The sequence below is a fragment of the Macaca fascicularis genome, chromosome 18, assembly GCF_037993035.2.
Source record: "Macaca fascicularis isolate 582-1 chromosome 18, T2T-MFA8v1.1".
NCBI lineage: Eukaryota > Metazoa > Chordata > Mammalia > Primates > Cercopithecidae > Macaca > Macaca fascicularis.
Window position 1 is genome coordinate 39,515,016 of NC_088392.1, and position 14,492 is coordinate 39,529,507.

The following is a 14,492-nucleotide window of genomic DNA, read 5'->3' on the forward strand; positions in this document are numbered from 1 at the left end:
ATGGGGTTTCACTGTGTTAGCCAGGATGGTCTTGATCTCCTGACCTCGTGATCCACCTGCCTTGGCCTCCCATAGTGCTGGGATTACAGGCGTGAGCCACTACACCCGACCCAGGCTGTTTCAAGTGACTGCATCATATTACGTTCCCACTGCAATGTATGAAGGTTCCATTTTCACCACATCCTTGTCAGCACTTGTAATGGCAATTCTAGTGACTGTGGAAGGTATCTCATTGTGGTTTTAATTTGCACTTTCCTAATGACTAGTGATGTTGAGCATTTTTTCATGAGCTTCTTAGCCCATCATATGTCTTATTCTGTGAAGTATTTATTCAGATCTTTTCCTCCATTTTCTAATTGGGTTGTCTTCTTATTACTGAGTTGGAGGAGTTCTTTATATAGTCTGGAAACAAGTCTCAGCTACTTGGGAGGCTAAGATGGGAGGATCACTTGAGCCCAGGAGGATGAGGCTGTAGTGAGATCTGATGGTGCCATTGCACTCCAGTCTGGGTGACAGAGCAAGACCCTGCCTCTGAAAAAAATTTTTTTTGGTCTTTGTCTTTGACTTTGCAAGAAACAGAAGCCCAAAGAAATCTCCTGTCTCTTGGTCTGGTACTTTTTGTTACAGGAAGTCAGGGACCCCGAATGGAGGGACCGGCTGGAGCCACGGCAGAGGAACATAAATTGTGAAGATTTCATCTTAATATGGACATTTATCAATTCTCAAATAATACTTTTATAATTTCTTATGCCTGTCTTTAATCCCTTAATCCTGTTATCATTGTAAGCTGAGGATGTGCGTCATTTCAGGACCACTGTGATAATTGTGTTAACTGTACAAATTGATTGTAAAACATGTGTGTTTGAACAATATGAAATCAGTGCACCTTGAAAAAGAACAGAATAATAGTGATTTTTATGGAACAAGGGAAGACAAGCATAAGGTCTGACTGCCTGCGGGGTCGGGCAAAAAGAGCCATATTTTTCTTCTTGCAGAGAATCTATAAATGGACATGCAAGTAGGAAACATATTGCTAAATTCTTTTCCTAGCAAGGAATATTAATATTAATACCCTGGGAAAAGAATGCATTCCTTGGGGGAGGTCTATAAATGGCCACTCTGGGAATGTCTGTCTTGTGCAGTTGAGGTAAAGATTGAGATTAGCCCTGATCTCCTGTAGAACCCTCAGGCTTACTAGGGTTGGGAAAAAGCCCTGGTAAATTATTATTCTTATTGGGCTTATGTGCCTTTTTCTCCACTTATTTGATCTCTCACCTGGATGGATACTCCTGTGGAGATCTATACTAACGACAGTGTGTAGCCTGGAGCTACAGATGACCATTGCCCCACTCAATCAGGAGAAGAAGGCACTGTGTTTAATGTTACTATGGGTTGTAAATACCCTCCTCTGTGCCTCGGACATGCACCTGGTTGTATCCATCTAGAAACTCGAGTCTGGGCTGCTTACCTTCCGGAGAGATCAGCCACAGGGGAATGGGGACATTTGGTCTCTGGCCTCTCCCTTTCTCCTTTAAGACAAATGAAATGGGGAGTAATAGGATATACCCCATACTTTCAATATAAACCTGTAGGAAAACCATGTCCTAAAAATATTGAGGGCCCATCTAAAACTTTAATTTGGGAAGATTGTGTTAACTTACATGCAGTAGTATTAAAAAATGACTCATATGGTTTAGTAATAGACTGGGCACCAAAGGGCTATTTAGAAAACAATTGCTCCTCTGGCGGAAGGAAATGCCTGGAGGCTACTTATTTTTTTTCTTATTGGGAGGACAAGGATCATCATCGTACTTTGCATAGGAGGTTCAGCTCATTCTTTCCCTTAAAATGGGAAGGGCATTACCCCACTTAGGCCTCATATGATATTCCCCATTCTGAGTCCAGAACACCCAGAACTTTGGAAATTGGCTATTGCCATGTCTGGACTGCGAATATGGGAAGGGGAAACTTTTCTGTCTGTTGTCCCCACTACCACCCCTTGCATCCATGATTCTGAACCCCATGATAAATCCCCTTTGAACCCTCTTCCTCTTCCTTTATGGGACTCCAATTGGCATTATGATAATTCTTCTCGACCCAGGTATGCCCCTCTACCTCTTCGGCATCCCCAGGCACCTCGGATTGCTTCTTTATGGTGGAGAACATTGGGCATTGCCACCACCACTCCTCTCCCTCAGTATCAACCTAGATTCAAACATCCTGCTTTGTTTACCTCCAACCTGACTATTCCTGTACAGAGTTGTGTTAAGCCTCCTTACATGCTGTTAGTGGGAAATATCAAAATTTGGACAAACAATCAAACTGTCCAATGTATTAATTGTCATTTATATACTTGTGTTAACTCCCGTTTTGACTTCAGGAAAAGTATAATGTTGGTTCGAGCTCAAGAAGGAATCTGGATACTGGTAACTTTACCCCAACCTTGGGAATCTTACCCCTCAGTACATTTAATTAATGATGTGTTACAATGAATTCTCAAAAGATCTAGGAGATTTGTTTTCACTTTAATTGCTGTGATCATGGGCCTAATTACAGTCACTGCACTGGCCACCACTGCCAGAGTGGCATTACACCAATGTATTCAAACGACTCATTTTGTTAATGATTGGCAAGCCAATTCCACCCAAATGTGGAATTATCAACAGGGCATTGATCAAAAATTAGCTAATCAAATTAATGATTTAAGACAATCTATTATTTGGCTTGGAGATTGGCTAATGAGTCTCAAACATCGCATGCAAATGCAGTGCGATTGCAACACTTCTGATTTCTGCATTGCCCTGTATTCCTACAATGAGACTGATCATTCATGGGAAATGGTCAAAGGACATCTTCTGGTTAGGGAAGATAATTTATCATTGGACATAACTAAATTAAAGAAACAAAGTTTTGAAGCCTCTCAAGCTCATTTATCCATTGTGCCTAGAGCTGAGGCATTAGATCAGATGGCAGAAAGTCTTTCTGGACTAAACCTGATGACTTGGATTAAGTCTGTTGGGGTTCCACTGTAGTAAATTTTGGAATCATGTTTTTCTATTTAATCAACTTGTTTTTAGTGTGCTGGACCAGTCAAAGAATCTTGCTTCAAAACCTAGAGAATGAACAAGTCTTCATCGCCATGGCACATTTATGTAAAAAGAAAGGGAGAAATGTTATGGCAAGTCAGGGACCCCGAATGGAGGGACTGGCTGGAGCCATGGCAGAGGAACATAAATTGTGAAGATTTCATCTTAATATGGACATTTATCAATTCTCAAATAATACTTTTATAATTTCTTATGCCTGTCTTTACTTTAATCTCTTAATCCTGTTATCTTCGTAAGCTGAGGATGTGCGTCACCTCAGGACCACTGTGATAATTGTGTTAACTGTATAAATTGATTGTAAAACATGTGTGTTTGAACAATATGAAATCAGTGCACCTTGAAAAAGAACAGAATAATAGTGATTTTTATGGAACAAGGGAAGACAAGCATAAGGTCTGACTGCCTGCGGGGTCAGGCAAAAAGAGCCATATTTTTCTTCTTGCAGAGTCTATAAATGGACGTGCAAGTAGGAAACATATCGCTAAATTCTTTTCCTAGCAAGGAATATTAATACCCTGGGAAAAGAATGCATTCCTTGGGGGAGGTCTATAAATGGCCACTCTGGGAATGTCTGTCTTGTGTAGTTGAGATAAGGACTGAGATTAGCCCTGATCTCCTGTAGAACCCTCAGGCTTACTAGGGTTGGGAAAACTCAGCCCTGGTAAATTTGTGGTCAGACCGGTTCTCTGCTCTCAAACCCTGTTTTCTGTTTTTTAAGATGTTTATCAAGACAATACATGTACCACTGAACAGAGACCCTTATCAGTGGTTCTGCTTTTGCCCTTTGCCTTGTGATCTTTGTTGGACCGTTATCAGTGGCTCTGCTTTTGCCCTTTGCCTTGTGATCTTTGTTGGACCCTTATCAGTGGTTCTGCTTTTGCTCTTTGCCCTGTTCCCTCAGAAGCATGTGATCTTTGTTGGACCCTTATCAGCGGTTCTACTTTTTGCCCGTTGAAGCATGTGATGTTTGTACCTACTCTCTGTTCTTACACCCCCTCCCCTTTTGAAACTCTCAATAAAAACTTGCTGGTCTGAGACTCAGGTGGGCATCATGGTGCTACTGATTTGTGATGTCACCCCTGGTGGCCCAGCTGTAAAATTCCTCTGTTTATACTGTCTCTCTTTATTTCTCAGCCAGGCAACACATGGAAAATAGAAAGAATCTATGTTGAAATATTGGGTGCAGGTTCCCCCAATAACTTTTTCCATCACATACTGCAGGGGCCTTTGAAAACAGTATGCTGAGAATAGATAGGGCTCAAGGACAGTATCTCCAATTGAACTTTTAATGAACTCCCGTAGGCACTAAGAAGGCGGGCAGATAAGGAAGAGCATAGAAACAAGGAACTGAGTAGAAGGTTACATCTGGGAAAAGAAAGTTTGTTTTGCATTGCATTCTTTCTGCTGACGTGGGGTTTATGGGGTATAAATAAAGTGAGGCAGAGGCCCTGAGTGCGGCCGCCATGTTCTCTGTGTGTCTTTGTCTTTTGTGTGTTCTTTCATTCTCCACCACCCCCGGCATGGACCCCAACAAGTGGCACAGCGAGCAGGGTCAGCACGGGTGAGTAGGGGAGAACAAGAAGGGGAACCCCCTAGGGGCGGGTAAGGCCTGGATATTGTTAGGGGAACCTTCTTAAGCTCTCATTATGGGAATTCCATCTCTCTGGCCTCAGAATATTTACACCTGTTTCAAGGACTATTGCTGTCTATAGGAGTAGAAGTGAAAGAAAAAGACTTTGAAGTGATTGTTTGCCCATGTTGAACAACATTGTTACTGGTTTCAGTATCAGACTAAAGTGCAGCTGAGTCGGAGAGAATGGTTACAGGTAGTAAAAGCTCTGCTTAGAGCTCTCCAGTTAGGGGATATTATGCCTCTAAAATTGTGGACCTTGTGTAACTGTCACTCAGACATTAGAGTTACTTGAGACTGATTCAGAGTGTGGTAATGTTGCCACAGGAGGAAAGGTATCTGAGGATTTGGGAAAAAATAAATCTGAAATGGAGCCCATTTGTGCCAGGGTAACAGAGGATGGGGGGGTAGCAAAAGGGGGAGAAGAGAAAAAGCCAGCTCTTCCTTTTTCTAAGGGAAATTCTGACATGCAGTGTATTATGGAAATGCTTCAACAAATATTACAGATACATTCTTCTAATTCACTTTTGCGAGCTTTCCCTGTTTCTTTTCCTTCTGCCCTGTTAAAAGAGGATTTTCCAGTGCCTCCAACCCCCTGGCTTCCTTACCTTTACCTTTGTCTGGCAAAGTTTTCTCAGTGCCCTGCCCGCCATTGGGGGAGGGAGAAAAGGAAAAGATAGAAAAAATTTAAGGAGCTGGATCTGTTTCCAATTATTTGTGCTTCTTTTTCTCCTAATGCTCAGTTTTTAAATGGTGGCAATAATGTCCAATTTAATCCCTTACAAATTAAATTTTTAAAAGAAATGAAAGCTGCCATTTTTAACTATGGATCTCAATCTCCTTTTATCCTTGGTCTTCTTGATGTTTTTTCATCAGAAAATTTGATGATTCCTATAGACTGGAAGACTTTGGGGAAGGCTTTTTTTTTTTTTTTTTTTTTTTTTTTTTTGAGACGGAGTCTCGCTCTGTCGCCCAGGCTGGAGTGCAGTGGCCGGGTCTCAGCTCACTGCAAGCTCCGGGGAAGGCTTTTCTTGATCGTTCTCAGTGGTTACAATTGCACAGCTGGTAAATGGACAAGGCACATGTACAGGCTAGAAAAAATGTTATGTGTGATCCCCCAGGACCCACTGAGGAACAACTCACAGGCACGGGCCAATATGCTACTCTTAATGCTCAGGCTGGTTTAGATGATGTTGCCCTTACTCAAATCAAGACTTTGTTTTTAAGGGCCTGAAATAAGATAGATTTTCTTATTTCCTTTCCTCTGTGAAGATTTTACAGGGCACAAATGAACCATATCCAGATTTTGTAGCCTGTCTTCAGGATGCTGTCTTGAAAATTGTGGGTGCTGGCCTTGCTTCAAAAATTTTGTTACAAACATTGTCTTTTAAAAATGCTTATGCTGACTGTCAAAAATTGTTAAAATCGTTAAAAGGCCAATGGGGCCAATTTAGATAAATATATTAAAACTTGTGTTAGTGTTGGAGGGGCTATTTATAATGCTCAATTATTTGCTGGAGCTTTGTCTAAAGCCTTAAAAGGAAATAACAAACAAGGTGTTTGCTTGCAGTGTGGTAAACCTAGACATTTCAAAAAAGTAATGTCATAAAAATTGAACACTTTTATCCCTCAAGGCAGAAAGCTGCCTTCAGAGGTGTACAAATGTTGTGATAAAGGTCGACATTGGACAAATAAATACAATACAAGTCTACTACAATACTCAGTGAGCAATGGCCTACAACATCAAGGAATAAATTCAAGTCCTCCTTAAGGATCCCACACCTTACCCCAGTTTCTCAGCTTTATGCGGCAACTAAGCAGAGCGCCGCTGCTGACTTAGCTATTACTCAGCCTTATACTTTGTCTCCTAATAGAGGAGTATATAAATTAGCTATTAGAGTGTGTGGCCCTTTGCCAAAAGGACATGATGTTACTAATAAAATTCTTATTATGGTACAAGTCTCACAATTTATACGCCTAGAGGCAGGGGAACGTATTCTCAATAGGGAGGGTTTGGTAGCACAGAAAAAACTGTTTTTTGGGAAACTTTAGTTTCTAATCAAAAGCCCTTATGTTCATTGCACATTAATGGAATAGTTTTTAAAGGGTTAATTGATATGGGGGTGAATATGTCTATTATTTGTTTAAATTAGTGGCCTATACAATGGGAAAAAAAACAAGTTTCAGTTATACTCACTGGCTTGGGTGCTGCTTCTGTGGTTTATCAAGACATAGAACCTTTAACCTGTGCCGGTCCTAAAGGTCAACAAGGTCAAGTTTTTTTTATTATTCCTATCAATATTAATCTTTGGGGACAAAATCTTTCATAACAATTTGGTGCTTTTTTAAACATTCTTCACATTTCCTCAACTGCCAAAAATATGATGTTCAAAATGGGCTACAATCCTTTAAACTCATAGCCACTGTTCACCAGCCTCAAGTTTTATAATTAAAGTGTAAAACGACCACTCCTCTTTAGGTGAAACAGTGGCCATTATCTAAAGAAATACTTAGGACTTTAAAAGAGTAAGTAAAAAAACAAATGGCCGAGAGGAATCTAAAGCCACGTACTTCTGCATGAATTCCCGTCTTTGTCTTGTTCTTAAAATTATAAATGTTTACATTCAACCTAGGGAAAGTTTACAGCCTGGTCTTCCTAATCCTGCCCTTATCCCACAAAGTTAAAAATTAATGGTCATAGATGTCAAAAATTGTTTTTTCTCTATTCCATTACAACCTCAAGATTGTAAAAAGTTTGCCTTTATTATTCCTAAATATAATAATGGACAACCTATTCAAAAATATCAGCAGAAGCTTCTTCCCCAGGGTATACTTAATAGCCCTACTATATGTCAAAAATTCGTACATAGGACTTTAAATCCTGTAAACAATCAGTTTCCAACTGTGTTAATTTATCATTGTATGGATCTTCTCTGTCCCTGTTTTTAATAATTTTCAGCCACTTTCTCGATATCAATGGAAAGTTTTACCTCAAGGTATGTTAAACAGCCCTACCTTGTGTCAAGAATTTGTCCATAGGGCCTTGGATCCTGTTCGAAAGCGTCATCCTTCTGTTCTTTTATATCATTATATGGATGACATTCTTCTTGCTGCACCCACCAGAGAAAAGCAGCAAGATGCTTTTGTATCATTACAAACTCAGCTTTCCTTTTACTCACTTAATATTGCTCCAGAAAAAATTCAACTGGATTTTCCTATTCAATATTTAGGTTATACCTTAGGAACACAAAATATTCGACCCCAAAAAACTCAAATTCGACGTGATCATTTAAAAACATTAAATGGTTTTCAAAAGCTTCTAGGAGACATTAATTGGATGCGTCCTGTTTTAGGAATACCAACATATCAGTTACAACATCTTTTTTCTATTCTAGAAGGAGACAGTCACTTGGACAGCTCACGCCATTTAACTCCTTTGGCTTTACAGGAATTCCAGCTTGTAGAAGAGCAACTTCAAAAGGTCCATTTACATTATCTCCTTCCCGATGTTCCCTTTACATTCTCCTACAGGAATGATTCATCAGACCAATCGGCCGCTAGAATGGATCTTTTTGTCCAATAAAATATCTAAACGCTTGGCTACTTATATCGATCGTTTAGCTGAACTGATCATCAAAGGACGACATTGTTGTCAACAACTTTGGGGAGGAGATCCTTCCTTAATTATTTCTCAATTCACTCATAGTTACATCACTTATCTTCTTGCAACTTCTGATTCTTGGCAAGTTGCTTGCGCTTCCTTTGTTGGACAATTTTCTACCCAATATCCTAAGTCTCCGATCTTTTCATTTTTTAGACAACATTTTGTGTTGCCTTTCTCACTAATTTCTGTATTTCCTGTTCAAGGTCCTACCTTTTTTACCGATGCTAGTAGCAATGGTAAGGCTGGATATTGGAGTGTTCATCAATCTCGAGTTACAGTTTATCCTTATCCCTCGGTGCAACAGGGAGAACTGTTTGCTATTCTCATGGTCTTACTTGATTTCCCTACTACTAGTTGTAATATTGTTAGTGATTCTCAATATGCCGTTTATGTTACTTCTTATATTTCTCAGGCCACTTTACCTCTTTGTGCTACTTCTTCTCTTCAAAAACTCTTTTCCTTGTTATCTTCTACTTTGAGCCAACGTCGAGCTCCTTTATTCATCACTCATCTTCGTTCTCATTCTCAACTTCCTGGACCATTAGTTGATGATAATACTCAGATTGATTCACTTTTAATCGGCCACCTACATGCTGCAGAACAAAACAAGCTCGTTCTCTTATTCGAGCTTGTCCTTCCTGTGCTCCTTTGAGCATTCCATCCTTCCATCCTGGGGTTAATCCACGAGATGTCCCTTCTTTTGGACAATTAAAGTATGTTCATCATACCATTGATACCTTTTCTCATTTTCAATGGGCCACTCCGTTGCCATCTGAGAAAGCTGATTCTGTTATTACACATCTCTTAGCTTGTTTCGCCATCATGGGCATTCCTCTTATACTTAAAACTAATAATGCCCCTGCTTATGTCTCTCATAAATTATAAGTTTTCTTACAGCAATACAATATTCAATATATCACCAGTATCCTGGGCAACAGTCAAGGTCAAGCCATCATTGAGCATGCAAATTTAACTTTAAAAACTCAACTACTAAAACAAAAAGGGGGAAATGAGCCCCCCAGAAACCAGATTTTGAAGGTTCTTTTTACCTTAATTTTTTTGAATCAATGGAGACAATTGCAAGACTCCGCTGTCGTAACCCATCTTTCCTCACCTCCCTCGGTGATAGTCCCCGCTGACAATTTAAAGGTTTGGTATCCTAATGAAGAAGGTAAGTATATTCAAGGGCAAGTTCTAAAACAGGGACGGGGCTATGCTCTTGTCCTTACAGGGAGCAGACCTGAGTGGTTTCCTACAAGATGATTGAAACCCTGTTGAAAAGAAAACTGGATTCAGCATGCATTTCTTCCTTTGTTGGATGTGCCTCGGCGGGGGACTTATTTCTCTTAGTGAGGCTTTGTATGAATATTGGACTTATATTCCCTTTCCGCCCTTGTATCAGGGAGTCGCCTGGGGGGAGGCGGAAATTAAGGTTTTCACCAATGACATTACTTGGATGTCGTCCCCCTATATGGACAAGGACAACATAGAATGGGAAACAGGAATTATAATCAGCACATGCCAATTTGGAGTGGAAGGAGTTCCAATATGTATGGGAAATAGTCCTCATTGTCTCCGAAAATCGCATGAAGCTTGGGCTGTTCGCTATAATCATAGTCATGTGGCTGCTAATACTGTTATTATTGTAACTAGAAGCTTTCAGTATAATCATACTGTATATAGTAATGAAACTATTCCTAGTTCTTTACCTTTTTGTCCTATTCCAGAGGTTTCTCCTAATATTGAGGTGCTGGAGTGGCAACAATGTCGGGGAACTAAACCCCGGATTTTATTAGAATACAATGGGATGCAAATAACTGATTGGAGTGTGCATGGTGATTTTCAAATAAAATTTAGTCATATACCTTTGAAATGGCACCGGGTAAATGAAAGTATTGCTGCTAACAGTAATGAAACCTTGGTATGGCGTGAAGGAGGCCTGAAGTACAGAGTCATCTTTGGCAGTTGTTAGCTGCAGGCGATGCCATTAGCACTTTTGTGGGGAATATGTCCCTTAATCTTTCTAACCCAACTAACTCCTTTCATATTCAGTTATATCGAAATACCTCCTGATATATTATTGCTTGTGTCCGTAAGCCCTACCTATTATTAGCGGAGAATTTGACATGGGATAATAATACGGGAATTGTTAATTGTACAGATACGTGTACATTTTTGTCTTGCCTCAGTCATTCTTGGTGGCACAACTTTACTGGGGATATTTATATCCTCAGGGCTCGTAAGGAAATTTGGCTACCTGTTAACCTTACGCGACCGTGGGGGGCATCACCTCTTGAAACTTATATTTGGACTTCTCTCCAGCGAACCCGCCGTGCCCTTGGACTTATAATTGCCTCGGTGATGAGCCTTGTCGCCATCGTCTCCACTGTGGCCGTAGCAGGGCTCGCTCTACATCAAAGTATACAAAATGCTGAATTTGTGCAGCAATGGCACGAACAATCTCACCGGTTATGGCTTCAACAATGAAACATTGATTCTCAACTTGCTGAAAGATTGGACAACATGGAGCAAGCATTGACATGGCTTGGAGATCAGTTCACTGTACTCAGTACTCGGATGACATTACAATGTGATTGGAACTCCACTCAATTTTGTGTAATGCCTGTGCCTTTTAACGTCTCTCAAAATTGGACTGTAATCTGAAAATTATTAGTAGGCCATAAAAATATTAGTTTGGACATCCAAGAGCTCACTCAGAACATTTCCGAAACATTTCGACAACAATTACATGTGTTGTCTGGAACCGTAACCCTGCAGGAGCTGGGTCAGCGCCTTGCTGCCTTTAACCCATGGACCCAGATGAAAACATGGATTTCTACAATCTCTGGAAGTATATTGCTTTGGGCACTTGGATTGGGTCTACTTCTTTTGGTGATTCGATGCTCCCTCCGTCGCCTCCAAAAACAAAAGAAAACACAGGAACAAATATGGGCTACCTTTTTAGGATTGAGGCAAAACAAAAACAAAAAGGGGGAAATGCAGGGGCCTTTGAAAACAGTATGCTGAGAATAGATAGGGCTCAAGGACAGTATCTCCAATTGAACTTTTAATGAACTCCCATAGGCGCCAAGAAGGCGGGCAGATAAGGAAGAGCATAGAAACAAGGAACTGAGTAGAAGGTTACATCTGGGAAAAGAAAGTTTGTTTTGCATTGCATTCTTTCTGCTGACGTGGGGTTTATGGGGTATAAATAAAGTGAGGCGGAGGCTCTGAGTGCGGCCGCCATGTTCTCTGTGTGTCTTTGTCTTTTGTGTGTTCTTTCATTCTCCACCACCCCCGGCACGGACCCCAACACATACCATCATGATTTCTTACCAAAATCTAATTTGGTATCAAAGTACTCTTAATCAATATGCCCTTTAAGGCTTGCTATTTAGCAATGCTGTTGGCATTTTCACTCCATTGGCATCATTTTGTGGTCTCTGTCCAGACCTTTATGCTTGCTAACATAGCATTTGGTGCAGATCCATCAAATACATCAATGCATGCACATTTCATAAATTACACACAGGGATGAATATTTTTCCTTCTATAAACCATCCTTCTGATGTTTTGATTACCTTATATAAATAGGGCAAACAGACTCTCGGAATATAGATGAAAATTTCATCTAATAAAAAGAATATCTTCTTCTCTAGAAAGACCCCTGAGATAACTGGAAAAGCATATTTTATTGCAGTTAGTGCAGGGAACAATAAAAAGATGCAATTCCATTTATGCCTCTTGTGAAGCTGTCAGCTGAACAAGGGCTCTGAGAGCCTAAACTGCCTCCAAATATCAGGTTTTTTTTCTATAAAATGCTAAGACATGTGTTTTGGGTACAGGTTGGGGGTTATTAGCTTAGTGCTTCCAAGCACTGCTATGTGAGACTTTTATTTGAAATGACTTTGCAGATATAGTTCTGGGGAAATGGATATAGCGAGAGAGTTTCAGGCTAAGTTCTTGCCCTATATGTGTGACTTCAGGTTGGGCTTTCTGGGATTCATTTTTCTTCCCTAAACCTGAGCTGAAAGGGACCTGAGAGGGTGTCTAGTTCAAGTCTTTCCCTTTATAGATGTGAACTCATCTTGGGTTTGGTTCTCCCAAAAGCAGAGCCTGAGATGAGGACTTGGGAGCAGTTAGATTATGTGGTTGGTGATCCAGGAAGCAGAGGTAGGGAGGCTGTGGGGAAGGAACCATGACAAGAATGTGCTGCAGAGCAGTTATCACTGCAGGTAACTGGGTCTCATTGCACTTGGGGATCTGCTGAGGAACTGTCTAGAAAGCCTCTCAGGTTTGAAGTGCACAAGGCTGGAGGCTGGAGCACTGATCTCCCCACTCTTGCCTGCTTTGGTAAAGGGTTGTCTCCAAGGGCACTGACCCCCCACACCAGGTGGTGAGGCCTATAGAGGCTGTGAGGTACTCCCTCCTAAGCCACCCTGTCCAAAGCTCTATTTAGCACCTGTGTTTGCTGTTGCCACCTTGTGGTCATATCTTTCTCCTTGATCAACCTCAAATCCCTCTAAGCCTGGCAGAGAGGCAGAGGGAAACCTACTGTCAAAGAAGTGATCTTTTTTTTTTTTGAGACGGAGTCTCGCTCTGTCGCCCAGGCTGGAGTGCAGTGGCCGGATCTCAGCTCACTGCAAGCTCTGCCTCCCGGGTTCACGCCATTCTCCTGTCTCAGCCTCCCGAGTAGCTAGGACTGCACAAAGGAGTGATCTTTAACTTAATGACCAGAAGACAGGAAGGGGCAAAATGTCTCGCTCTTCAACCCCACACAAGACCCAGAGGCTTATGGAGATGAGGGGGCCAGCATCCAGAAAGGGAGGAGGAGAGAGGCGCTCCTGGGGACAGGGGGATGGACCACCAGGCAGCCCAGTGGGGCATCTTTGGGTTCAGAGCTCCCAGGGGCACACAGTTCGTGACCTCACTACTGCCAGGACCTATCATATCAACAGGGGACAGCTGTGCGGTGAAGTTGCACCGGGTATGCAAAGCAGGCAGGCTCTAAATGGCTAAACATTTGCTTGTTCAGGCTGTATTTAAAATCAACTGTATCAACATTTGCATATGGTGTCAGCGGATTTTTGAGCTAATGGGTCTCAGACTGCAGTAAAGAAATAAACCACCTCAGTGCCAATGCACAGGGGTCACTTTTAGCTATTTTAATGATACTCTGAGCAGCCCGTATCCAGCTGTGCTGAACTAACAGTCACTGGTCCCCAACAGACAGTCCCACCATTTCCCCAGAGCTAAGCCTTCACTGAGAGTGCTCTCTCCTGCAGCCAGGTGGTGCATTCTAGCTTTTCCTCTCTTGAAAGCCCAACTCAATGCCATCTACTCAGGCTAACCAGACATCCTAAAGGCTGCCTGCCACCCTGCTCTCTTCAGTGCTTTCTCCTTTCTATCAGGTCAGCTGGGATTCGACCTGCACCCACTACTAGACCATGAGCTGTGGGAGGAAAAGGGTGCTAGTGTGTCTAGAATTGCTGGGTTCTTGGTCTTGCTGACTTCAAGAATGAAGCTGCGGACCCTCATGGTGAGTGTTACAGTTCTTAAAGGTGGTGTGTCCGGAGTCTGTCCCTTCAGATGTTCAGATGTGTCTTCAGTTTCTTTCTTCTGGTGGGTTCATGGTCTCCCTGACTTCAGGAATTAAGCTGCAGACCTTTACATTGAGTGTTACAGCTCTTAAAAGTGGTGCATCTGGAGTTATTTGTTCTTCCGAGCGGGTTCGTGGTCTTGCTGGCTTCAGGAGTGAAGCTGCAGACCTTTGTGGTGAGTGTTACACCTCAGAAAGGCTGGCTGGACTCAAAGAGCAAGCAGCAGCAAGATTTATAGTAAAGAACGAAAAAATAAAACTTCCACACTGTGGAAACGGGCCTGGCTGGCTCAGCTGCTTTTATTCCCACCCACATCCTGCTGACTGGTCCATTTTACAGAGAGCTGATTGGTCCATTTTGACAGAGTGCTGATTGGTGCGTTTACAATCCCTGAGCTAGACACAGAGTGCTGATTGGTGCGTTTACAATCCTTTAGCTAGACACAGAGTGCTAGACAGAAAAGTTCTCCAAGTCCCCACTAGGTTAGCTAG

At 41.7% G+C, this 14,492-nt stretch overlaps 1 protein-coding gene and 1 long non-coding RNA gene across 9 annotated transcripts in view; both read left to right on the top strand.

Moving 5' to 3' along the window:
• The window catches only part of CFAP53 (cilia and flagella associated protein 53), a 41,480-nt gene extending 37,332 nt beyond the window's left edge, over window positions 1–4,148 (top strand). For 4 of the 8 annotated variants that reach the window (XR_012427067.1, XM_015439966.4, XM_074022268.1 and 1 more), the window contains one exon: window positions 3,078–4,148. The gene's annotated coding sequence lies outside the window, so the exon portion shown is untranslated. Of the gene's footprint in view, window positions 1–627 lie in introns of all 8 variants that reach the window. The other 4 variants (XM_015439967.4, XM_074022267.1, XM_074022270.1 and 1 more) reach the window with 1 other exon arrangement.
• A 411-nt stretch (window positions 4,149–4,559) lies between these two features.
• LOC141409013 (uncharacterized) lies at window positions 4,560–11,657 on the top strand. Its single transcript, XR_012427068.1, has 2 exons — window positions 4,560–4,668; window positions 9,633–11,657. It is a non-coding gene; the product is annotated as an uncharacterized lncRNA (long non-coding RNA).
• Window positions 11,658–14,492: the final 2,835 nt, after the last annotated feature.